This window comes from Tamandua tetradactyla, chromosome 3 (assembly GCF_023851605.1).
Source record: "Tamandua tetradactyla isolate mTamTet1 chromosome 3, mTamTet1.pri, whole genome shotgun sequence".
NCBI classification, from domain to species: Eukaryota; Metazoa; Chordata; class Mammalia; order Pilosa; family Myrmecophagidae; genus Tamandua; species Tamandua tetradactyla.
In genome coordinates, this window is record NC_135329.1 from 99,010,202 (window position 1) to 99,037,519 (window position 27,318).

Sequence of the window (27,318 nt, forward strand, 5' to 3'; positions counted from 1 at the left end):
CTGCCTTTGCTGCGTCCCATAAGTTTTGATATGTTGTGTTTTCATTTTCATTCGCCTCGAGGTATTTGCTAATTTCCCTTGCAATTTCTTCTTTGACCCAGTCGTTGTTTAGGAGTGTGTTGTTGAGCCTCCACGTATTTGTGAATTTTCTGGCACTCTGCCTATTATTGATTTCCAACATCATTCCTTTATGGTCCGAGAAAGTGTTGTGTAAGATTTCAATCTTTTTAAATTTGTTAAGACTTGCTTTGTGACCCAGCATATGGTCTATCTTTGAGAATGATCCATGAGCACTTGAGAAAAAGGTGTATCCTGCTGTTGTGGGATGTAATGTCCTATAAATGTCTATTAAGTCTAGTTCATTTATAATAATATTCAGATTCTCTATTTCTTTGTTGATCCTCTGTCTAGATGTTCTGTCCCTTGATGAGAGTGGTGAGTTGAAGTCTCCAACTATTATGGTATATGAGTCTATTTCCCTTTTCAATGTTTGCTGTATATTCCTCACGCATTTTGGGGCATTCTGATTCGGTGCGTAAATATTTATGATTGTTATGTCTTCTTGTTTAATTGTTCCTTTTATTAGTATATAGTGTCCTTCGTTGTCTCTTTTAACTGTTTTACATTTGAAGTCTAATTTGTTGGATATTAATATAGCCACTCCTGCTCTTTTCTGGTTGTTATTTGCATGAAATATCTTTTCCCAACCTTTCACTTTCAACCTATGTTTATCTTTGGGTCTAAGATGTGTTTCCTGTAGACAGCATATAGAAGGATCCTGTTTTTTAATCCATTCTGCCAATCTATGTCTTTTGATTGGGGAATTCAGTCCATTGACATTTAGTGTTATTACTGTTTGGATAATATTTTCCTCTAACATTTTGCCTTTTGTATTATATATATCATATCTGATTTTCCTTCTTTCTACACTCTTTTCCATACCTCTCTCTTCTGTCTTTTCGTATCTGACTCTAGTGCTCCCTTTAGTATTTCTTGCAGAGCTGGTCTCTTGGTCACAAATTCTTTCAGTGACTTTTTGTCTGAGAATGTTTTAATTTCTCCCTCATTTTTGAAGGATAATTTTGCTGGATATAGGAGTCTTGGTTGGCAGTTTTTCTCTTTTAGTATTTTAAATATATCATCCCACTGTCTTCTAGCTTCCATGGTTTCTGCTGAGAAATCTACACAAAGTCTTATTGGGTTTCCCTTGTATGTAATGGCTTGTTTTTCTCTTGCTGCTTTCAAGATCTTCTCTTTCTCTTTGACCTCTGACATTCTAACTAGTAAGTGTCTTGGAGAACGCCTATTTGGGTCTAATCTCTTTGGGGTGCACTGCACTTCTTGGATCTGTAATTTTAGGTCTTTCATAAGAGTTGGGAAATTTTCAGTGATAATTTCTTCCATTAGTTTTTCTCCTCCTTTTCCCTTCTCTTCTCCTTCTGGGACACCCACAACACGTATATTTGTGCGGTTCATATTGTCCTTGAGTTCCCTGATACCCTGTTCAAATTTTTCCATTCTTTTCCCTATAGTTTCTGTTTCTTTTTGGAATTCAGATGTTCCATCCTCCAAATCACTAATTCTATCTTCTGTCTCTTTAAATCTATCATTGTAGCTATCCATTATTTTTTCTATGTTTGCTACTTTATCCTTCACTTCCATAAGTTCTGCGATTTGTTTTTTCAGTTTTTCTATTTCTTCTTTATGTTCAGCCCATGTCCTCTTCATGTCCTCCCTCAATTTATCGATTTCATTTTTGAAGAGGTTTTCCATTTCTGTTCGTATATTCAGCATTAGTTGTCTCAGCTCTTGTGTCTCATTTGAGCTATTGGTTTGTTCCTTTGACTGAGCCATATTCTCAATCTTTTGAGCGTGGACAGTTATCTTCTGCTGCTGGCGTCTGGGCATTTATTCAGATTTCTCTTGGTGTTGGACCCAGCAAGGTTGTAATATTTTCCTGTGAAATCTCTGGGTTCTGTTTTTCTTATCCTGCCCAGTAGGTGGCGCTCGTGGCACCCGTTTGTCTGCGGGTCCCACCAGTAAAAGGTGCTGTGGGACCTTAAACTTTGGAAAACTCTCGCCGTCCTGGGGGTTCGCTAGCCGAAGCGGCTTGAGCCGGCCCTCAGTCCGAACGCAGGGAGGGTTGCTGGTCGCCGCAGCCAGGGAAAGAGCCCGTCCGAATTTCCTAGTCGGCCCTGGGCAACAAGCGTGGCGGGAGGGCGCCAGCGGCAGCGGCCCGCCTGAGAGAGTGCACGTTCCCCGGGAGTCACGGGTTTGGAAGGGGCCTCCCCCACCCGTCACCGTTCTCCGCGGCCTGGGGGTTTCCAATCCAATTCTCTCAGTTGGTCCGGGGGCTGCGCGTGGTGTGGGCGCCAGCCGTCTTTGTTTCAGGGGACCGCCTCTCCAATTCTCCCAGCCGGCCCAGGAAGGGGGAAGGGAGTAACTCCGACCGCTTGCCACCCCGCCCGGTAAGGCCCGCGCGCCTCGGCGATCTCACCCGAGCTGCTTCTCTCAGCCAGCCAGCCGTTCCAGGATGGGGAACGCTGTCTTTTTTATCTCTGTTGTGGCTTTGGGTGCTTTCTGTATCGTTTCTACTCCCCTAGTAGGTGTCCTGGAGGAGAAACTAAGATCTGCGCGTCTTACTAAGCCGCCATCTTCCAGGAAGTCCCTGAAGCATACATATTAATAAGAAAGATAGACAATAAGCTATAAAAAGCAATCCATTTAAGATAAATGCAAATGACTAACAAACATACGAAAAGATCATCAAACTCACCAGTGGTCAGCGAAATATAAGACATTTTTAAGCCATTTTTCTGGCAAAGCTTTTATTGCTAATAAGATGCTAAGAAATTACTATTTTGTAAATGAACATGATTGAAAGGGGTTGTATAGACTCATGTGTCTCGCCACTAATACTACAAATATAACTTAAGTTCTTGAATGAACTATTGCAAAGGCACAAATCTTGTACAAAGAATGTATAATTGTGGAGTATGGGGGATGTGCTGGTTTGAAAGGATGTGTGCCCCCTAGAAAAACCATGTTTTAATCGAAATTCCATTTAATAAAGGTGGAATAATCCCTATTCAGTACTGTATGTTTGAAACTATAATCAGATCATCTCCCTGGATGATGTGATTTAATCAAGAGTGGTTGTTAAACTGGATTAGGGGATGACATGTCTCCACCAATTTGGGTGGGCTTTGGTTGGTTTATTGGAGTCCTATAAAAGAGGAAACGTTTTCGAGAATGGGAGATTTAGAGAGAGCAGAGAAGAATGACATAGCCATGAGAGCAGAGTGTCCACAATTCAGTAACCTTTGGAGATGAGGAAGGAAAACACCTCCCGGGGAGCTTCATGAACCAGGAAGCCATGAGAGAAAGCTAGCAGATGATGCCTTGCTCGCCATGTGCCCTTCCAGCCAAGAAAGAAACCGTGACTATGTTCCCCGTGTGCGTTCTCGGATGTGAGAGAGACCCTGAACTTAATCGGCCTTCCTGAACCAAGGTATCTTTTCCTGGATACCTTTGATTGGATGTTTCTATAGACTTGTTGTAATCGGAACATTCTCTCAGCCTTAAAACTATAAACTAGCAACTTATTAAATGCCCCTTGTTAAAAGCCATTCCGTTTCTGGTATATTGCATTCTGGTAGCTAGCAAACTAGAACAGCAGAAAACTGCTATTGCATGCCATAGGCTATATTTCACCAACCATACCACACAATAAAACACCAACAGTACCACAGCAACAGCAGGGTAAATGATGGGGGAAGGGACAAGAGATAAGAGGAGGTGTTTTAGTCTGCCAAAGCTGCTAGAATGCAATACACCAGAGATGGATTAGCTTTTTAATAAAATAGGATTTGTTTAGTTAAAAACTTTTAGTTCTTCAGAGGAAAGGTAACTAACTTTCATCTGATGTTCTCTCTTACATGGGAAGGTACAGGGCGGTGTCTGCTGGCCTTCTCTCCCAGCTTCTGGGTTCAAACAGTTTTCCTGGGGTGATTACTTTCTACATCTCCAAATATTTGGGCTGAGCTGCAATGCTTAGATAAGGTGTGCTGATCTGCTTGTGCTGTGCTGTGCTGTGTTGAGCTCTCTTCTGACCTCTCTCTTTTAAACCAATACCTAATTAAATTAAACATCACTCATTGCATGAGGAAAACCTCTTAGCCAACTTCTGATGTAATCAACCATAGATGAGTTTCACATCTAATGTTTCAATTCCGCAGCAACAGAACTAGGCACCATCACCTGGCCAAGTTGACACCTGAACCTAACTACCACAGGAGTTTGAGATTTTCTATCTGGTGGAGATGGGTTTATTAGTTATCTTTCTCTTGAGGACAATGAAATTATCTAAAATTGAGAGTGTTGATGGACTGTTGACTTTGGATGTTATACATGAGGCCCAGTAGATGTAAGATGCACTGACTGAGAAGAAGAGTGGCAAATGATGGTGTACACATATGACTGAATATTGTGCTGCTACAAAAAGAAACGAAGTTGTAAGGCATGCCAATGTTGTGAATGAACCTATGGGACATTTGGTGAGGCAAAATAAGCCAGAAGCAAAAGAGCAAATATTGTATGATCTCATTTAGAAAGTACTTATAAGAAAACTGGGGCCTAGATTGTAAGCTCTTATAGCAGTCACATTTAGTCCAGAGCAGTAATTGTTAATCCTGGATTTTGAAAGGCTGTTTTATATATGTATAACCTGGCGTTTATTGATAAGAGAATGAAATAGATCAGTTTGGGATTAAGGTAATTCTGAATATAGGGGTAAGGAAAACATTGTCTGTATTTTAGAACTCCACCTACTCCTTGAGACCCAAGAAAGAAAGGTTTATTTTGTCTGGAACCTAATTTTCTATAGCACATAATCTAATTTAACCTATCTGGAGAGATCATGTAAACAATCCTAGCACAGGGAGCCCAGAATAAGAACAAGGGCCTTTAATCCTGTACAGTTTAATGTAATGCCTGGATACCTACCAGAGTATATTAAGTAGATGATCAAAAGTATTGGCAAATTCCCTTGAAGGATCAGAGAAAAATATGAGCTATTAAACTTTACTACCAGGGAAACTCTGGATACTGTGTCAGACATTAGGAATACCCAAATCAATAAGCCAAGCCCTTGATCTTGTGGCCTGCTCATGTGAAGCTTATGTAGGAGAGAAGCTTGGCCACCTATTGGTATGTCTAAGAGTCATGTTCAGAGGACTTCTTTTGTTGCTCAGATGTGGTCTCTCTTTCTCTCTCTCTCTCTCAGCCCAACTTTCCAACTGAAATCATTGCCCTCCCCTCTATGTGGCAGATGACATCCAGGGGTGAAAGTCTCCCTGGCAGCGTGGGCGATGACTCCAGGGAAGGGTCGGCCCTGGCGCAGTAACATCAACAATGCCATCCTGACCAAATGGGGAAAACTAGCGCAACAAATAAGGTTTCAGTGGCTGAGAGAGTTCAAATAGAGTCAAGAAGCTACTCTGGAACTCACTCATACACAAGCTTCAGTTAGACATTGCTACCTGCCTGAGAGAGAACAGAGAACAGGGTGCCACGCAGGATTAAGAAATGACAGATACAAGAGGTTAGTTAAGTGGGATCAGGGGACTCAAGTTCATCACTTGCAAGAGCAAGAGCCTCAAATAAACTGACATCCATGTATTTACTGTGTTTTTACATGGGAACTGCTTTTAGGGAGTATAGTCAAAGCAAGATTTATTTTGAATATCTGTCCATGCCTGCAAAGCTACAAAGTTTGGTTCCCAACTCCTTGTCTCAGGAGCTGTTTATTCTTATCAGCATGCTCTTTAAGCAGGTCTCTTTGGGCTCTAGAGTCAGCGTCCTTGAGAGCACTTGCTTCAGCAGTGTAACACATTAGCAGAGCACGGTATGCCTATGCCCAGTGTCCTCAGTGAACCCTGAGAACACTAGTTTCTGCAGTTCCCTACGAAACTGCTCAGGCAGAAGTTTCTACAGTAAGGACAGATTAAATAAGGTGCAGCCCAGGCCAGACCTCATTCCACAGATAACAGGGAGCCTTGCATCCACGGGTACTCTGATGTGGCCTTGCCAGCAGTCAGATGCCCACTTCATGTAAAACCTGACCTGGGCCCCAAAAGCTACCTATCATAACTTGCAAAACCCAAGCCAAAACTATTCTTGCCAAATCCTTAAGAGCATCTAGGGCATTATATAAGATTCTACCAAGTTTCCATGCTCTAGGTAACTTTCCCGAAACCTACAACCTCCAGATGGCGTCCTGGACCAGGTATGTCCTGAAATGCAGAGGGTCCAGCCCTTCCAGAACATCAACTAGTTCCATCCCCCATCCCATATTATTGACAGCCCCTTCCAGCATGAAGAAGTTAGATGATTTGGGAATAGCCTAATACCCTAAAGAATGGGTAAAAGACAGTGATGGTGGAGTTATACAGAGGAGGTACAATCTAACAAATGAGTGTGATTGTTGGTCATGCTATTGTTTTAATCACATGTCTGGGAGTAACTAGCAGTAAAACCTGAAAATGTGAAATTGTAACCCCATATCAAACACTGAAATCTGCTCTACAACCAATTGTTGCAATGTGTGTTGAAGTTTACTGCTTTTTTGTATATACGTATTTTTCACGAAAAAGAAAAAAAGTCGATTGTGATGATACAAAAAAAAAAACAGTTTCAAGGAAAAAAAATGCCAAGGAAAGGGATATAATTGTGATGATGGCAATGTAGATAGTCACGGCATTATTGGAATTCAAACTGGAAGTATGCATTAACAATTCAAAATATTCACACTTTCAACTGATGTATGTATCTGTGTATAGCAATTTTTTTTTGAGCTCTTATCTATTGGGTACAGATGTGTCTGCAAAGTTTTCAGAAAGGGGAAGGGAAAGGCAATATGGATATAGATATAGTTGAGAAATACCTTGATTCTATATTGTTAAACAAAGCTAAATGTGCATATATGTTTAGATAAGTTTTTATAACAAGGAAGACGTGAAAAGACACATATACCAAGCTAGAAGTGTGAATGGAGGTAGAACAAGGGAGATGTTAAGCCTAGATATGTATAACCTTATACATATTTTAATATACTGTTCCACTTGTTACAACCATCATGTATTTCATTTTCAGTTTTAAAAGTGAAACAATTTTTTAAATGAACTGTAATAACAAATTACCCAAGTTAACAAAATCCAACAGGGGGCCTTGATCAATACAATAAAAGCTTCCTAGACACGTTCATTCATATAATAGATTGTTATTAGGGTACCATGAACTCGATCAAGACTCTCAGAAGACAAAAGTGGACAACAGATGACAACAATTATTATCCTGGGGAGCTTATATTCTAGTGTGAGGAGATGGAAAGAAAAAAGAATGAATGAAATGGCATATTAAAAATGATTGATTCATTAAAAAATTATTAATTCCCTGAAAAAATATAACTGATGGGGATGAAGGAATGCAAAGTATCTGTGTGTTTGCTCCAGTTTTAAGTAGGGTTATTAGGGTCACTATGCAAATGTCATATAAGCAAAGACTTAAAGGAGGTGGCGATATATCCTTGTACATATGGTGGGGGGGGAGAGCATTCCAGAGAGAAAAACAGATGCAGAGAAGAACCCAAGGAAAGCCTTTGAGGAGCAGCAAAGAGTGTGCATGTCTAAAGCAAAGTGGACACACTGGAATATAGAAGGAATAAAATCAGAGAGCTAAATATATGCTACTAGAATAATAATTTGAAAAAAAGCACTGTACAACACAAACAGTGAACCCTTTTGTAAATGATCGAATATAGTTAACAGTACAATTATAAAATTGTTCTTTCCTGAATTGTAACAAATATACTACACTAATGGAAGGTGTTAATAATAAGGTGGTGTATGGCAACAATTCTAGTTTGCTAGCTGCCAGAATGCAATATACCAGAAACAGAATGGCTTTTAAAATGGGGAATTTAATACGTTTACAGTTTATAGTTCTAAGGTCGATGAAATGTCCCAATTGAAGCAAGGCTATAAAAATGTCCCGTCTAAGGCATCAGGGAAAGATACCTTGGTTTAAGAAGGCCAGTGAAGATCAGGGTTCCTCTCTCAACTGGAAAAGTTCATGGCAAACACGGGGACTTCCAATAGCTTTCTCTCCAGGCCTCTTGTTTCATGAAGCTCTCTGGGGGGTGCATTCCTTTTTCATCTCGAAAGGTCTCTGGTTGCCTGGGCTCTGGCTCTCCACATTCTCAAAACAAGATTCTCTCCAAAATACTTCTTCTTTTGAAGGATTAATGGGTGGAGTCACAATTCCATGGAAACTATGTAATCAAAAGTTCCCACCCACAATTGGGTGGATCACATCTCCATGGGAACAATCAAAATGCTCCCATCTAGCAATATTGAATGAAGATTAAAGGATATGGCTTTTCTGGGGTCCACCACAGATTCAAACCAGCACAGCAACTCTGTATTTCTTTCATGATGTTTTTGTTAACATACAATTTCTCTTATAAAAGAAAATTGAACCTAAAAAAAATAAAAAAGCATCAGAACACAAACAGGGTCCATATAAGGCCTTATAGGCTCATGAAAGAATGACGGCTTTTATTCTGAGATGTGGATGCCCTGGAAACCTTCGAAGGGAAAGTTGACATGACATGATATATTTTATCATTTGAAGATCGGCAAACTGGGTACCTCTCAAATATTATCTCCATCAACCAGAAATAGTGCTGTCTTAAATGCCATCTTTTAAAGATCTTCAGGTAATCCATTGGAATAACAAGCCACATGAAGACAAATGTTGACTAAAAGAGTTTAGGGAGATTAATTTATCTGGCTAAATTCATCACAGAGCCTAACAGTGAACAATCTAGGAGGGCTTAAGCAGTGAATTGTGGTGGTACCAGAGAGTATTTAAACCAGCACAAAAATACTACGATAATAGATGTGTTGATTTTAAAATTTATGTTTTAGAAATAAGCAGGCTCTCACACATATTTAGGAAAAAATGAGAGCTCGATTTAAGAACATGGATAGAAATGAACCAAGACAGCAAAGAGAGAACAGCCAGGACCGAAAGGAAGCTCTGTCCCAGCCTGAGGAGCCTGCAATGATCACTGTGAGAGAGGGAATCAGAAGATCCAAGAAGAGTTTTCTGAGCTGGTTCCAGTCTGTATAATTTTCTGTTTGTAGTTGGTATAGGCCATGCTTCTCAACATGAAAGGGGATATCAGAACCTATTAAACTACTAAATGATGATCCAATTGGCCAATGCATCTGGACACTTTTTGTACATTTATACCCTCAGACGATTAATTGCCTTTATAGGGTTCTTGGTGTGGGTTTGCTCTGACTCTCAACCCAACACAGAGCTCTCATGAGGGCTTAGGAAAGCCACCAGTGCTCTTTCCTGTTTGCCAATAGTGCCCAGTCTAGTTCTCCTGGTAAGAGCATCTATGTCTCATAACTGTGGTGAATGCTGGCTTCAGCATGTGAACAGAAGCATTTATCTTATCTACAACTATTTTGAGCTGCAGTTGCAATTTGCTATCAGCATCATAGATGCATCTCTGCCCTCCCCACCTTAAACCTGAATCTTATTGCTGTGATGGCGACTTCCCAGGAAATTGGTAGAGAAGAATATACACTGAAGTGTTTGCACATAGAATTAAATTTGAATCCCAGTTATAATCTTCATGACCTTGAATACCAAATTTAAATTGACTGAGCTTCATTCCTTTTATCTTTAAAATAAGTGCAGTAATTTCTATTTCCCTTGATTGCTAGGATGGTTAAATTAAATAGCATACACAGGTAATAGTGGTTTATAAAGTAATATACCCTTATAAGGCATTACTTGCAATGATGAGAACAATAATATTAATAATAGTAAACCTGTTATTTTTTTGGACTATGCAGCAATTCACCAATGTTCCTCTTTACACGTCAAATTAACATTCCACCAGACAACCTAAATAGCAAATTGTGGTTTTTCCTCTACTGATTTCTGGTTTTTTTCATGATCATTGCCAGACCCCAACCGTGTTTGAAATCATTATTCTTCATGTTTTACAACTATACAGATGGACCCTTTTTTAAAAAGACTAGGAGAAAATCAAAATATACCACTTTGCATTAAAACATGCAAAGACTTAACAGAACGGCATAACATTCACTAAGAGAAAAATCATGCTGAACAAAATTGCCTTACTCTCCAAAGTCTCTCGCTCCTCGCATATTGACCACAAATGGTCTGTCAGAGACATTAATCACTCTGAGAAATGCATCTCTCAAAGAGCTCTGTTAGAGCAGACTCAATTTCATTTTTCTAAAGTAAATGAGGGAGTAGTTTTTCGCCTGTTTAAACTGAAACATTTGCATTTCAATTGACATAATCCTTTCGGATTTTAGGTTTCTCAGCATAGCTCTCACATGAAAATGGCTCCTTAACTGGATTCTCTTCTTTTTAAATTTATTTACCATTCAAGAGGATACTTTGGAAGCCTAGTGTAGGAAGTGATTATTTGATTATTTTAGACTGCTTTACAGGAAAGTCTACATCATGAAAGCATATACTATCGAGCAGGAAGGAAAAGACATATTCAATCACCTCTTCAAATAATGTCTTGACAGGTAGATTCTAACTAACCACTGCAATTAAGAAACTATACTGCTTTCCCTCTTCCTTCCCTGAATTGCTTAATCAGAGAAGTAAGGACAGTCAAAAAGAAGACACTTTTCTCAATAGCTAAACTTTAGAAGCCATATGGCATCTCTATAGTCTCAGTCCTATCTTCAAAACTTGCATCTTGCTACCAAACTACATCTTAGATGCTACCAATCAAATGTGATCAATTAAAAGATGGAGGAACTATGAACCTCAAGAGATAGAACAATTAGGCAAGATTCTAAGGAGAATTAATGGCAGGGTAGTAGCCCATACTCAGGTCCCTGCTTTTAGTTTATATTGCTTTCCTTGTATTTCCCATGATCACTAACATCAGACTGCTAGACTCTTCAAGATTCCACATCAGCAAAGAGTAATTGAATGGCTAAGGTTTTAAAAAAGAGAAGGAAGTGAGTCAACATAATCCATTCCTTTTGGTTCTCTCATCTTATACAAACTTCTTTCTTGGTTCAGGTCACTTGCACTATGATCAGCTGTTCCCTGTGTCTTCTCCTCCATTAGACCACTGATTCCCATTACTGACTGCTTAACATAATCATTCATGAGACTAGTTAAAACTACCAATATCAGAGCTCTTCCCAGAGGTAATGAATCAGATTCTCCTAAGGACAGGCCCAGTTGTCTTTAGTTTTAACAAAGTGATTCTGACACATGGTAAGGTTGGGGACCTACAATAGCAGATAGAGATCCTAGAGAGCAGGGATATTTCTTTATTTTACAACGTGATATCTAGCATGAACTAGGCCATGATAAGTATTTTATAAATTAATGAATAAATGAATTGGCCTTAAACCAAGCGATAGACAGGAGCCACAAGCAAGATTAAAACTTAAGAAAAAAAAAAGTCATAGAATGATAAAGCTGTAAAGAATGTTAAAGGTCCTTTAGTCTGATCCCCATCTTTTAGATGTGAAGAAAATGAAACCCAGAGTGATTAAGCAACTCTCCATGCCCACACAGATATTTGAAGAACTGACTGGAAATCTGGGCTTTTGATTCCTAGGTTTCAAGGAAAAGCTGCCAGTGAAATGGCCATTGATTGGCAAGATTGCTTTCAAAACCAAAAGCAGCGGCTCATTCTTGGGTACCACCTCAGACTTACTGAAGCAGAAATTCTAGCATTGGAGCACACAGTCTTGTCTATACAAACCCATCTATTTTTTAGAAAGTATTATATTATATTATTTATATAATGCTTTCTAAAATTGATGTTAAATAAGGCTAGTTAACAATTTTATTTGCAGAACAACAACATTATATCTTTTGGAAGTAAGCAAGGAAAAATCAACCTGAAACCAAATATCTTAACTTGTTGTTCTTTTTACCTTATGAAATTGGTTCTTCATTTTGGAACCATTGTTAGCTTCCCTTTGTTTATGTGAGTACCCATGGCATTTCCATGAACGTTCCTCATTGTTTCATACATATGTCCCTCAAGCTCAAAAACCCTGTAAACAGCTATTGTTTAGGTAACAAGAGTTTTTCCAGTGTGAATGCAATGAACTCGCCCACCTTATCTCTCAGTGCTCAAGTACTTGCCTAGTGAGTAGTAACAGGGCCTTTGGAATTGGAAAATAATCTAATTTGAATTCTAGCCATAGCACTTACTAACTGTATGACCTTGAGTAATTAATTAACCTTTAAATTTCTTAATATCAACAGGCATAAACAAAAAAAATGAGGTAAGTATTAACTTCAATATATGGACTATATTTAAATTTTATTTTAGTTAGTTCGATAGAAAATTCATAATTTTCGTTGTTCAGAACAGAGCCATTCCTGAGATTATTATACTACTTCTTGTCAAGGAAGACCAACCCAACTGTACAAATATACTTTTCAATGGTTGGTCTCAGCCACAGATCTCCCACCCATCAATCATACTCATTGATGATCTTCATCTATCCTGAAATTCTAATAAAATTACATTGGTGGTATTCTCACTATTGAATTTAATTCTTAATTCAACCTTGTTGAATATTTTTATGATCCATATTATTTTATATTTCCATTGATACCTGGAACAGAGATCCCTTAAGTCTTAGGTAAAAGCTAAAAATAATATTTCTTATTTCATTCATGAATTTCAATATCAGTTGAACGGAGAGATGAAAGATGCATCTAAAACACTATTCCTAAAATAGAGCTGCATGGATGTGATTTTTTTTTTTTGCATTCAGTGTGTTTTATAAAAATGTTTATCTTTTCATGACAATCTAAAAGCAATAACACATAGTTCATCACAGGAATGCAAGATTGGGCCAACACTCCAAAATGAGTCCATTGAATTCACCATTTCAACAAGCTAAAAGGCTTAATGATCATCTGAAAAGAGAGAGAGAAAGCTTTTTACAAAATTCAACATTAATTCATGATAAAAACTTTTTTTAAAATTAGCAAGTTAAAGACAACTTCTTAACCATGATAAAAGGCATTTATAAACAAGTTATAGCTAACAACTTATATAATAATAAAGGACTGAATGATTTTCCCTATGATGGGTAACAAAGCAGGGTTATTTGTTGTCCCCACTGCTATTTAACATCTTACTGAAGAATCAAGTTAGGACAATTATGCAAGAAAATGAAATAAAAGCTATTGAGTTTGGAAAAAAAAAGAAGTGTGTTTTTTATCTGCAAACAACATGATCCTCTACCTAGAAAATCCCAAAGAATCTTCCAAAAGTTCCAAAAGCTAAGTGTTTTAGCAGTGTCATGGTATTCAAGATCAAAATACAAAAATCCATTGTATTTCTGTGTATTAGAAATGAAAATGTGGAAATTGTAATTTGAAAGACCCATTTACTATTGTATTAAAACCATGGGATACTGATGTATTAATCTTGGAAAGCCTTCTCAAGACCTATGCACAGAAAACTACTAAAAACTGATGAAAGAATTTTTTTTTTTAAATCTGTGTAAGTGGAGAGAGATACCATGTTCATGGTTTGGAAGAAGACTCAGTGTTGTTAGGGAGGCAGTTTTCCCCAAATTGATCTGTAGTTTCAATTCAATTCCAGTCAAAATGTCAGAGATATTTTTGTAGAAATTGAGAAGCTAATTAAAAATTTATATGGAATAACAAAGTAATTAAGAGTAGCTAAAATTTTGAAATAGAAAAATAAATTTGGAAGACCTGGTTTACCTGAAGAACCAAACTACCTTACTAAAAAGTTTTATAATAAAATTGCATATAGATCCATGGAACAGAATCTAGAACTAGATTGAAATGCATATGGCCAATTGATTATCCACAAAGTTATCAAAGCAGGTCAATGAAAAAAAAATAGTCTTTTCAAAAACTAGTACAGAAACAATGGTTATCTATAAGACCCTCCCCCCAAATTAACCTTATTACTTTCAACTCCAAACACCAAAGTTAACTCAAAAGTAATTGCATCCTTAAATGTAAAATCTAATATTTTACCACTAGAATTGAGCATAGGAGAAAGGTTTCTGTTATTTTGGATCAAGTAGATGCTCTTAGATATGACAGCAAAATGATGACCCATAGGGAAAAAGAAAACTTCATGAAAAGAAAGAACTTGCGCAATTCAAGAGATATTGTTTAGAGAATGAATAGAAATGCCACAAACTGGAAGAAAATATTTAAAAATTACTTATATAACCAAGAACTCATATCCAGGATACATAATCAACTCTGAAAGCTCAGGAATGAGAAAAAAAAATACACGACATTTGTTCTTTTATTTTTTTTCTCAGCGCTTTCTCTACTTTATTTCATTTTGGGAGTTTCTATTGCTATATATCTTCAAGATCATTAGCCTTTTCTTCTGCAGTATCTAGTGTGAGGCAATCTCGTCCAGGGTCTTCATTTCAGACATTGAAGTTCTTCACATCTAAAAGTTTTATATGGGCCTTACAATTTTTATATCTTTCATCTATCTATTATCTCTTTTGTATGGAATGCAGTTATAACTATCTTAATATCCTTGCCAAGTAATCCCATCATCTGTGTCAATTTCAGTGTCTGTTTCTGTAGATTGACATTTCTCCTCATTTTAGGTTGAATTTTCCTGCTTCTTTCTGTGACTGGTAATTTTAGTTTGGATGCCAGACTGTGAATATTACTTTGTTGGATTCTGGATAGTTTTGACTTCCTGTAAATTCACTTAAACATTGTACTAGGATGCAGTTTAATTTTACATGGAAGCAGTTTAATTTTTTCAAGACCTCCATTTAAATTTAGTACAGCAGAACAAGAAAAGCTTTTGTCTAAAGGAGTAACTTTACCCCCACTGATTATACTTCTGAGTAATCTATTCTACCCCTCTGGAATTATATGAGGTTTTCAACTCAGGTTATTGGGAGCCGAGACTATTCTTTGCCCTGTGTATTATTTTAAATTGTTTCCCTCTCATTATTTTGGGTAATTCTCCCGGTAACTCCATGTGTTAGTTTGCTAGCTGCCAGAATGTGATATACCAGAACTGAGATGGCTTTTATAAAGGGGAATTTAATAGGTTACTAGTTTACAGTTCTAAGGCAATGAGAATGTCCAAATTAAAGCACCAACAAGAGGTTAGATGGGTTAGGAACACTTTTGTCAGCTGGGTGGTGATGTGGCTGGCATCTGCCCCTCTAGGTTCTGGCTTGCTTAACACTACATGGCAACATCTGCTATTCTCTAAGCATCTCCAAACATCTGTGTCTCTATTCTCTATGTGTCCACATCTGTGTCAGCTCTGCTGTGAAGTTTCTGCCAGTTCTGAGGCTTCTGTCATTTCTTTAGGCTCTGTTACTTCTGTCGCTTCTAACTTTCTCCAAAATGTTTCCTCTTTTAAAGGATTCCAGTAATCTAATCAAAACCCACCTGGAATGGGTGGAATCACATCTCCATCACTTATAAGGTTATTGCCAACATTGGGTGTGTCACATCTTCCTGGAGAAAATCTAATCAAAAGATCACAACCTATAGTGTTGAATCAAGATTAAAAAACACAACTGTTCCTATGAGATTGGATCAGGATTAAAACAAGGCTCTTCTGGGGTGCATAATAGATTCAAATCAGCACACTCCAGTATTTTCTTACATTCATACACTGATTAGTACTCAGTTAAAATCTTAAGGGTGGGGTGCATGGGTGATTCAGTAGTAGAATGCTTGCCTTCCATGTAGGAGACCCAGGTTCAATTCTCGGACCATGTACCCACCCCCAAAAAAAGAAAACTTAAGGGTGACCCTCTGCAGGGTGAACTTCTTCTCCTATATTTTTGTGGCCTTGTACCACAGGTCCATCTTCTCAACTCAAGGATATCTCTAGGATCCAGCTGGTTTCTGCTTTTTATGCTGCAGCTTGGAAACTGCCTTTAAGTACTAAACTGGAAAACTCTTGGGCTCACCTCATTTATTTTGCCTGTCTCAGGTATCACTGTTCTTTGCCCAGTGTCCAATTTCTAAAAACAAGATATTGTTTTATATATGTTTCCCAGTTTTTAGTCATTTGGGGATGTACTTAGGTGTCTTATTCCATGGTGGCCGGAAAAGAAAATCAGCATTTAACTTTTCATGCAGTGTTTCTCAATCAAGGTTTTGCTCATTTATTCTTAAGCGTTCATTTTTCTCCACACATATACAGATACTTTTATGCATACATATGTACACACACACACACACAGAGATTTCTATCTTCAGAAAATGTCAGTATATTACTTAAGCATGTGGGACATTGATCTAAATCTTCTTGAAGAAAGTTTCATGCATATGGTCACTATGACATTTCAAATTGTGCTTTACTCATTGTAGCAACAGGAATTTTCAGCACCTTAAGAATACTGTTATGGAGCTCTTTTGGAACACAGCTCACAGGACACTCTCTAATTACAATCTACTGCCAAACGTGGAAGGAAATGAGAAGTACATCTGTCCATGCAATCCATTAATGACACTTAGCCTTTCATCCTAATGGGTAGATGATATGCACAAGATCTTCATTGTTCCAAGGAATGTGAATTTTCATTGCCAGGGATGTGAATTTTCTAACAATAAATCTTGGCTAAGAACAGTCACTGACAGAAAAGGAAACACACAAATTAAGGAAAAGGATATCCATTTAAGAAAAGTGAAGTTCACTAAGACAACTTATATTTGATTAACTGCTACTATTCAATGAGTAGATGGAATTGAAAACCATCTTCTGTCAGTTATTAGGCCACATGCACCTATATTCAAATGTAATTTTTTAAGTGAAGATTTCTTTTACCATGAAGAATAGCATGGCATCCCTGAAAGTATGTTTTATAGTATGTTATTCTTATTAGAAAAGTATTTACTTATTAATTTGAACTCTTATTTTCTTGTTCCTGTAATGAGTCATACGAAAAACAATTATTTGCCCATCAGTTTCAGTACAGAGTGTCAACTACATAGCCTTTTATTAATTTGACCCATAGAGGACCTCTCTATGCCATCCCACAAACCCTGCCTCACTGTGACAAGGTAACAGGAGGTGACACTTGCTTATCAGTCTGATGAGGCTTGCTCTTCCTAAAGACTCTTCCTGTAATCTTTCATGTTTACAGAACCATGTAATTCTTGTGTCTCTATTGTGCTGGTTTGAAATAATGTATGTACCCTAGAAAAGCCATGTTTTAATAAAAATCCTATTTTGTAATGGCAGAATAATCCATACTCAAAACTGTATGTTTGAATCAATAATTAGATCGTCTCCCTGCAGATGTAACCTAATCAAGTGTGGTTGTTAAACTGGATTAGGGGATATGTGTCTCTACCCATTGGGTGGGTCTTGATTGGTTTACTGGAGTCCTATAAAAGAGGAAACATTTAGGAGAAGGGAGATTCTGAGAGAGCAGAATGACATAGCCAAGAGAAGCAGAGTCCATCAGCCAGCGACCTTTGGAAACGAAGAAGGAAAACCATCTCAGGGAGCTTCATGAAAGGAAGCCAGGGGAGAAAACTAGCAGATGACACTGTGTTCACCACATGACTTTCCAGATGAGGGAGAAACCCTGACCTTGTTTGCCACGGGCCTTCTCACTTGAGAGAGAAACCCTGAACTTTATCGGCCTTCTTGAATCAAGGTGTCTTTATCTGGATGCCTTTGATTGGACATTTCTATAGCCTTGTTTTAATTGGGACATTTTCTCTGTCTTAGAACTATAAACTAGCAACATATTAAATTTCCCTTTCAAAAAGCCATTCCGTTGCTGGTATATAGCATTCTGGCAGCAAGCAAACTAGAACATCTTTCTATAATACATCCCATAGTTTCTCCCTTCTGAAAAATCTCATTCATCCTTCAAGAACTTTTCTCAGTGTTCCCTCTTAAATGCAACTCTCTCTAACTTATCTAGGAGAAAAGGATACAGACAACTCTAACCTACTCCTCCACAGTTAGTTCATCACATTACAGGATTGACATGGAGGTTGCTTCTGCCATTATCTTCTGAGCTTCTGGAGATCTAAACCCTGTTTAGTATCTATATGCGTCTGTTCTACCCACAGTGCACATACTCTACTTTTGAGAAATAACTGCTGGAAGAAAGAAAAGTAAGCAAGAAGTGAGAATGGATAAAAAAACAACAAATTTACAAATACCCCATTGCTGGCACAGGACAGTACAAAACTTATGGAATATTCCAACTCTAATATTTCCACAAATGGATAGTTCAGGTCATCAAAACTTGGCCACAGTTTCTGAATTAAGATGACTTTGATAAACTCATGCATTTCAGAGAATTTGCACTTTAAATAGTAGGGGAAATCCTGAAATAAGACAATCTGATCATAAGATGTAAATATGTGGAATACAATCCCAATATATTACTATATGAATAACTATTAGCTAAAGTATCCGAGAGACGAATAACAGTATATGACATCTCCATTGATCATTCCTTTGTTGTACTATTAGAGAGATAAACCAAGTTTTCTTCTTGGGTAACAAGGAGAGATAGGAAGATAGAAGACACTGTAACTAGCTTATATTCCGGTTGTGATAATATATATTCTCTTGAAGAAGGATTTGAATAAATTTCTAGCTTCATATAGATGCCAGACATAGGACTTGGTTTCCATAATTAAATTGCCCATTTCTAGCTTGGTGAACCATGAAGAAATGATCCCACCCTGTGGGATTCATTGGCAATCTGAACGGCTAAGAACCCTCCCACTAGAATATTCACACATAAGAAAATAGTGCTACGGTTGAAATAAGATATAAAAACACTGAGTGAATATTAGCAAAGGAGAAACTGAACTAGAGAGGATACATTAATAAAGAAATCTTGAAGGGCTAGATGGAATGTGAAAGCACCAGCACAGAGGTTATCTTTATGATTGATTGCATTCTGTTATTTAGCTGTTGCTGGACGTGGAAGTTATTTCACAATAAAGAAAGTTTGTGCATCCAAATAAGAGACTAATAGCTCATATATAAAATTTGAGGTTAAAGTTGCCATGTACCTAAATATGTCCATGGTAGCTAAATTCTTATCTTGAAGTTAGGGTCAAGTTTTATTTTGCCAAAGTAGTGCCACCAGATATTTATATAAACACTTTCTACATTTTAAGAACTATTTGCCTTCATTTTTGAAAGCATGCCAATATTTTTCATAGCAATCCCACTCGACATCTGAATGTTGTAATGAGCTAGCAATTGCCTTAATTGCTACTCTCATTTTACCTAGAATGTTAGACTTTCAAGAACAATGATGACCTGTCAGAAGATAGTGTTAAAAGGAATGATTTTGCTTAAAACAAAACTGATATCCAATGTTCATTTATCTAAGCACTGGGTTGCTTCCCATCATAAATATGAAATTGTCTCTATCTGGTCAGCTTCCAGTATAGAACCTGATAACAGGGACCTCATATTTTCAGTCTACATGCAACAAAGTAACAAAATAAAAGTTTTATAAAATCAGCAGTGTGCTTTTTTTTTTTTTTGGCCTAAAACCAAAAGAAATTCTAGAGATTATGTTAGAACAATTAAATTTAAAGCATTTCATATTGATGCACAAATTCATTTGTGCATTTGCTACTCGAAGGATAACGATATTTACTCAAACCAAGCTGAACATTTGCTGGTTAAAGTGTAACTATGATTGAATTTCTTCTCCCTCTCCTAACCTTGCCCTTTTCTTGAGTATTTTCATTTCTGAACAAACGCATTTTATAAAATTCTGATCTTTTTCTGAATTCTGAAGCAAAATAAGAAGTCCCATTTCAGGGACTCACAAAAGCCTACTTTTTGACCTTTTCTTCTATGACAAAGTAATAGCATATTTCAAGTGATAACACCTAAGAAAAAATCATGGCAATTATATGAATCATTCTTTTTGGAAAATTAGCAAACCTATGAAATGATAATCTTTGAACACTCATATGTTCCAAGGAAAGTGTTAAATAGTTTTTGCTTAGTCTGGTGTTCAAAAAGTTCATTGTGATACGATTTAATCCATTATTTTATGCTAAGATTCAGGGAGAAAGCTTTGATTGAAAGAGAGAGTTCCATTTTCACCAAATTCTACATAATTTACAAGTAGATTAAGTAAAGAATACAAATTGCTATGGTGATGCAAAAATTAATGACTAAAATCTATAAAATAAAATGTTATATCTAGATAAATCAGTTATTGGAGAATGAGGCTCATTAAGTTTAGTGGCAAAGGGAAAGCTATTCCATCCATGAATGCCTGTTTCTATGACTACAGAAGGTCAACTATATGGATTTGACATAAACACTATTTTATTTATTTTGCACAATTGTTTTCTAGCCAGTCTCTTCAATCTGAAGCTGAAATAAATTATGATTTCTCTAGCAGGATGCTCCAACTGGAAGATGAGAAATTCAGATATTAAGGTGCTGTCTTCAAGATCGTTGAGATACTGTGACACTAATCTCTTGAAGTGACAATGCAAAGCCAATTGGAAGGCCTAACCTGAGTGAATGAAGAGCTTGATACCTAATGTCTTATTCCTCAGAGGGAAAGTGAAATGGTAAGTACATCATCGCTTCTGTCAAGAGTATTCATTTCCAAACCTTGGCATCATCAGATTCATTGCCACTGGGTGGGTAAAAGCTGTTTCACTAAACTTTGCGTCACGTTGGAAACCAAGCATCTCTGCTCTGGGGTGGTGACTCACAGGAAGAGACTCAATCTTTCCCATTCTGTCATCTGTTAAAAAAAACAAAAAACAACTATATGTTTGGGGCATTAAAGGCCTCAAATATTTTGCATGAAAGAAAATCCTTGAAGAAGTGTAGGACATTGTCATGGTTTTTCAAATCTGGAACAACAGTGGCAACTATCAGCAGAGAGATGCTGGAAGATTTATTAGGAGAGCATTAAGAGAACCAAGAAAAGATATTTGATCCCAAGACTAACAGACCAGCCAACTCCAGGAGAACCACTAATGCTGAGATATGTGTAAATGGTCCCTTGTGCCACAGGAATCTCTCTAAATTCCTCAAACAAAAGAGGATCTTTGCAAAGGGTTGGAGCTCCTGCGAGAGTATATGGAAACAAAACAAGACAACCAGTCCAACTGCACTTTAAGCAGGCTCTTGCCACAGCATTTGCAACTAAGTTTCAGAAACCTCTCCTCCAGCAGTATTTTATATTTTATATGTTCAAATACCTAAGTGTACATACAGCCATGTAGGGTAAAACAAAACTCTGGGGCTCTTCCACAATACATTCAGTTTTTCCAAATATAGCAAAAGGGCTCTAAGGCTGAGATTGAGATAGAGTACCAAATTTCATTACTGGCTCCATCACTGATTATCTCAATATTCCTGGGAAAGTTCTATGGTCATATCTGAGCATCCATTTCTTTCTTCTTTATAACACATAGAACTAGCTTAAAGTGTTGTTATAAGATGCTTGCAAAATAGTAAATGTAAATCACTATAAGCATTAGAACACAACATAAAATGGATGCCATTTTCCATTTAAATGGCCCACTTAGCTACTTTGTGGAATGTTAGGAAGGTATTAAGTCAAATCTTAGTCATATGACTTTGGGACAATCTAATGATATTAAAAGTCAAATCAGCGCTGCAACCACCACACTGGAAAACTCGGTAGAAACTAATATAGCTGGACACATTCCATATATGGAGACACTTCGCATTCTGTGAAATTCATGTACATGAGTGTTTATAATGGTATTATTCATAAATAACCCCTGTTCTAGTTTGCTAGCTGCTGGAACATGATATACCAGAACCAGAATGGATTGTAAAAGGGAGAATTTATTAAGTTGCAAGTTTACAGTTTTAAGGTCATGAAAATGTCCCAATTAAAGCAAGTCTATAAAAATGTCCAAATTAAGACACCAACAAGAGGTTATCTTCACTCAAGAAAGACCAGTGACATTCACGGTTTCTCTTTCAACTGGAAAGGCACATGGTGAACATGGTGACATCTGCTAGCTTTCACTCCAGGTGTTTTGTTTCATGAGGATCCCCCGGGGACATTTTCCTTCTTTATCTCCAAAGGTCCTGGTTGTGTGGGCTCTTGTGGTGGTTCTCTGGAGCATTCTCCAAAAATGCTTCCTCTTTTAAAGGATTTCAGTAAACTAATCTAGACCAACCTGGAATGGGTGGAGTCACAACTCCCTAAAATCAAAGGAAAATACCAACAATTGGGTGAGTGACATTTCTGCAGAGATAACATAATCAAGTTTCCAACCTATAGTGCTGAATAGGGATTAAGAGAAATGGTTGCCTCTAAGAGATGGATCAGGGTGAAAATATGGCTTTTCAAGGGCACATAATCCTTTCAAAACAGGACAGCCCCCAAAACTAGCAAAACCCAATTGCTCTCAGAAGTAGAATGGATAAATATATTGTCAGAGATTTATTAATTGTATATAATACATCAACAAGAATAAAGAGATTCTGTTACACACAACATGGATAAATCTGATAAACATAACATCAAGTAAAAGACACCAGATTAAAAAAAGTAATGCTGAGTGGGCAATGGTGGCTCAGTGGCAGAGTTTTTGCCTGTCATGCGGAGACCCAGGTTCGATTTCCAGTGCCTGCCCATGCAAAAAAAAAACATAATGCATGCTCTTTCTGTGACTCTATGTGAAGTTCAAATGCAAACATAATTAATAAATGCATGTTGATAAAAGTGTGAACAGAATTTACCTCTAAAGGATAAAATTAATTGGGACAAGAGGATTCAAGGGAAGTTCTTGGTGTGCTAATTTTGTTCTTTGCTTTTACCGGGGTAGTTGCTATAGAGGTTTATACATTTTTTCAAAACAATGCATGATATTTATACATTGACTAGTAAATTATATTTCACTTTAAAATTTCCCCAAAATAAATTCTAGAATAAATTAAATCACAATGAACTATTTTGAAAAGGTAAAAATTAAAGCGTGACATCATTTTTATCAACTTGTTATTTCTGATGCTCAGTCTCACATTTGGTGGATCCAAAAGAAATAAATACTCTGCTTGATACATAAACAAGCAATATTTAACTGACAGACTGATCTATGATCTTTCAAGAACTAGGTGCCTGCAAGAGTTCACTGTCAATATTGGGTTTACTTAAACTTATTTTAAATTTTAAAATGTCATTTCAATTTATCTTCTCTCAACTCAAAATTATGTGCAGAAATAGGCATTTTGTTTGCATAAGGAGCAGGTCACTGGAACCTTGCAAATTCTCTTTAAAGGTGAAAAATCTTTTTATATCTGGGGAATCCAATATTTATTTGAGCAGGCAGAATAAATAGTCTGGGGCATAACAATGAAATATTGGGTTCAAATAGTGTGAAATAAAGAAGAGAAATCAGATAAACATGAGCGGATAGGTTTGAACTTTTTTCTGTAAGGCTGTAGCTTTCACCATTATTTCTTCATTCGTTATAGTCCTCTTTTCCTTTTACATCAAGCTATGTAATGTTTAATGCAACTCTCTTTGTTAAACACTTAGCCACATGCACCATGCTGCTCAGGATGTATTTTTGTTGATATTTTTGCCTAAATCTTTGATGCAAACAACCATTTTAACATGTCAAGGTTGAAATTAACATAATAATAGATTATGTTCACTCAATAATTTCAGAACTGGAAGGGACCTTAAAAATGTCCCAGCCCCCTCCCCTGGTTTTGCATATTGCAAAACAGGGACAAAGATAGTTGAAGTAAGTAGATGATGCTCACACTGCTTTTTCATGATATGATTAGAACCTAATTTTCTCACCATTACCCATTTCTTTTTCCCCAATGGGCTATTGCAGAACTTGCATAAAAACACTACATTAGGACCCAAGAGCATTCCCATCCCATGCATTTTTCCAGAGATATTCTACCGCATTAAAGTTCCACATTGAATTTTGGATAAATAACAATGAAAAGGTCCCTTGCTAACAGAAAGGACTGAAGGATGTCAGAAGAGGCCTCATTATTATGGTTCTTGACAATTAAGGATAGTTTGAAGAGAATTAAGAGGAAAGATGATATTTGAGATGCCTTTTGTTAAGGCTAGGTGTAGGAGGTTCTTCATACAAGAGTCAAGTCACATGGACATCTTGGAGCTCTTAGGTGTGATGAGTGGGAATGGAAAGGAACTATCCTTGCAGTAATCTCCAGTCTTTGGGCAGGTTTCCAAGTCCCACCTACTGACCGTGGGGGAATCTGTTACCTATATTGCTACCCACAGAGCCCCAACAGTAAAGCCTCTGACTGAAACCTATTTCAGACAAAATTAAAAGCATCGACCTACCTGTTGCCTGAGTTACACAGTTGATCATTTCGACAGGAATTGTGTGAGAAGTCAATACAGAGTGACTGCGAATGAATATTGACAGTTGGGGTTGGTCCCACCCTCCTGTGTAGTCAATATTCATTCCCAGTCAAAATCACACTCTCTTCTACTTCTATCTCATTTTTCTCTTTCTTGCAATCTTCTTCTTTTTCTAACACTTTGTCTCCATCTCTCTCAAGGATCAGGGTGCACTCTTGTTAGTTTGCTGATTTGAAAGTTACTGAGATCAATGCCTGCATTATTTTATTATTTACCTTATTCCATCTGTTCTAGTTTGCTAGCTGCCAGAATGCAATATACCAGAAACAGAATGGCTTTTACAAAAGGGAATTTAATAAGTTGCTAGTGCACAGTTCTAAGGCCGAGATAATGTCTCAATTAAAGCAAGTATATAGAAATGTCCAATCAAATGTATCCAGGGAAAGATACCTTGGTTCAAGAAGGCTGATAAAGTTCAGGGTCTCTTTCTCATCAAAGAAAGCACATGGTAAACAGTTATGATTTTCTTTCTCATATGGAAGAGCACATGGTGAACACAGCATCATTTGTTAGCGTTCTCTCCTGGCTTCCTTTTTCATGAAGCTCCCCAGGAGGTGTCTTCCTTCTTCATCTCCAAAACGCTGGCTGATGGACTCTCTGCTTCATGGTGCTGCAGCATTCTCTGCTCTCTGAATCTCCTCCTCTCTCCAAAATGTATCCTCTTTCATAGGACTCTAGAAACTAATCAAGATCCACCCAAATAGATGGAGACATGTCGTCACCTAATCTAATTTAACAACAACTCTTGATTAAATCGCATTTCCAGAGAGACGATCTGATTACAGTTTCAAACTTACTGTATTAAATAGGGATTATTCTGACTTTATGAAATGGGATTGAGATTAAAACATGGCTTTTCTGGGGACATACATGCTTTCAAACTAGCACACCATCTCTAATGTGTCACCATGCTCCTTATCCACAGATTTGATTTTACCTGTGGTATTTGTCTTGTGCAAGTGTGCCATAGTTATAGAGTTGAACAGTCCACTGGATATTAGTGGATCAACACAAAACCATTTTATCCATTTCTTTCTTTGTGCTTTCTTCCTTTCCTCTTTTATGCATAAAAAATATTCTTGAGTATCTATGTTATCGTATAGGTGATTGTGCTAAATTTTAGAGATATAAGGAGGGAAGACCTAATCCCTGCCTTTTTAGAACTCCCAGAACCCTTGTGAACATTCATGTTAGACTGAACAAGGTAGACACATGGTTGAACTTCACTGTTCAAAGAATCAGCCAACTCTAAAACATGAAAGCAGCATTGTATCTGAGGGCCTGAAAGAGAAAGGCCTATTTATAGCAATTTGGTGAAAAGAGAATCTCAAAACCAGGCGATGCAATGATTTGCCAATAACCACTCAATACTTACATGACAGAGCTATTCCCCAGACTCATCCTCTAACTCCAACTCCTGTCTTCTTTACAAATATACTATATCCCTATACATCTACTTTCAGCATCTTGGTGACCCTGCTTTCCATCTCTTTTCTCCCTTTTTCAAGTTCTTACAGATATTTTGTGTTTTCTACCACTACCAGCCCATGTTCCTAGGCTTTCCTTTCCCTGTTAGTACTTCATGATCCTAAATTCTCGGGAATTGAAAATCTAAAACAAGAATCACTTAAATCAGTACTTTACAGTTTGCGATCATACATCCCTGATTTCCATTCTCTTAAGCATCCTTTCTCCAAATTAAAGCTCAGCAGCAAGTTTAATCCCATGCAGCTGTCAGCTGTTCACAGCAGAAGTGCTCAGACTGATGGTGGGAAGGACAGGCCCCCTTCCTCATCCAACTCACCACCATATAATTGCCTGATCTCCGCAGAAGCTACCTATAATATAGTCACCAATAAAAAGCAATCGTGTGGGGTTTATATACTTGAAAACACTTTAGAGATGAGGGTGCTGGGGCCGACTTTGTCTGAGATCTAAAAGAGAGAGTGGTACAGAGAAAACTTGAGATCAACTCTTCTGACTTCAGATTATACATTAACTACTAAGGTTTCAATCTTTCCAGTTTTTGTTCAGAGCAAACGCTCATGTTGCAAAGCATTCTGAAAACTCTGTCCTCCTGGATATCTCCGATCATCATGGGTGAGTGTCTCTCAGATCTGAGCTCCACTCTCTCTGTATCTGAGCTCTCTGATCTCATTATCTTTTCATCCAAAGGTTACTGGGTCAATCTTATTGATGAGAAGGCTCAAATTTTGAGTATAAGTCCCTAACCTTTTGGTGTAGTCCACAGTTTCATTTTTGCTACTGCTGGTTTCTTTGTCCTGTGCACAAGTTACAAAGTTCTTTCTCTAGTTAGCAGGTCAATTCTGTTGTTCAGAAGGCTCAAATTTTGAGTCTGAATCCCTAGACTTTGGTTGAGTCTGCAGTTGTATTTTTTGCTATTACTTTCTTTGTTCTGTAACATCACAAGGTAAGAAAATAAATGATAAAAATGGGTTCCTTAAACTCTGTTCCCTTTGGCTCCCTGACATATTACATTAAAAAAAAATATGGAGCAGACCCTTGGAGGGCAGTGTGCTGGTTCCACAGGAGGCTAGGTGGAAATATTCCTAGGAGGAAATATTCAACTTCTCCAGTTGGAGAATTTCTCGTACCCTCATAGGCAGTAGAGACAACCAAATCAATAGGCCAAACCCTAGATCTTGGTGTTTACCCCTATGAAACTTGTTCCTACAAAGGATAGGCTAAGCCTACTTAAAATTAAGCCTAAGAGTCACCCCCAGAGTACCTCTTTTGTTGCTCAGATGTGGCCTCTCTCTCTAAGCCAATTTAGTATGTG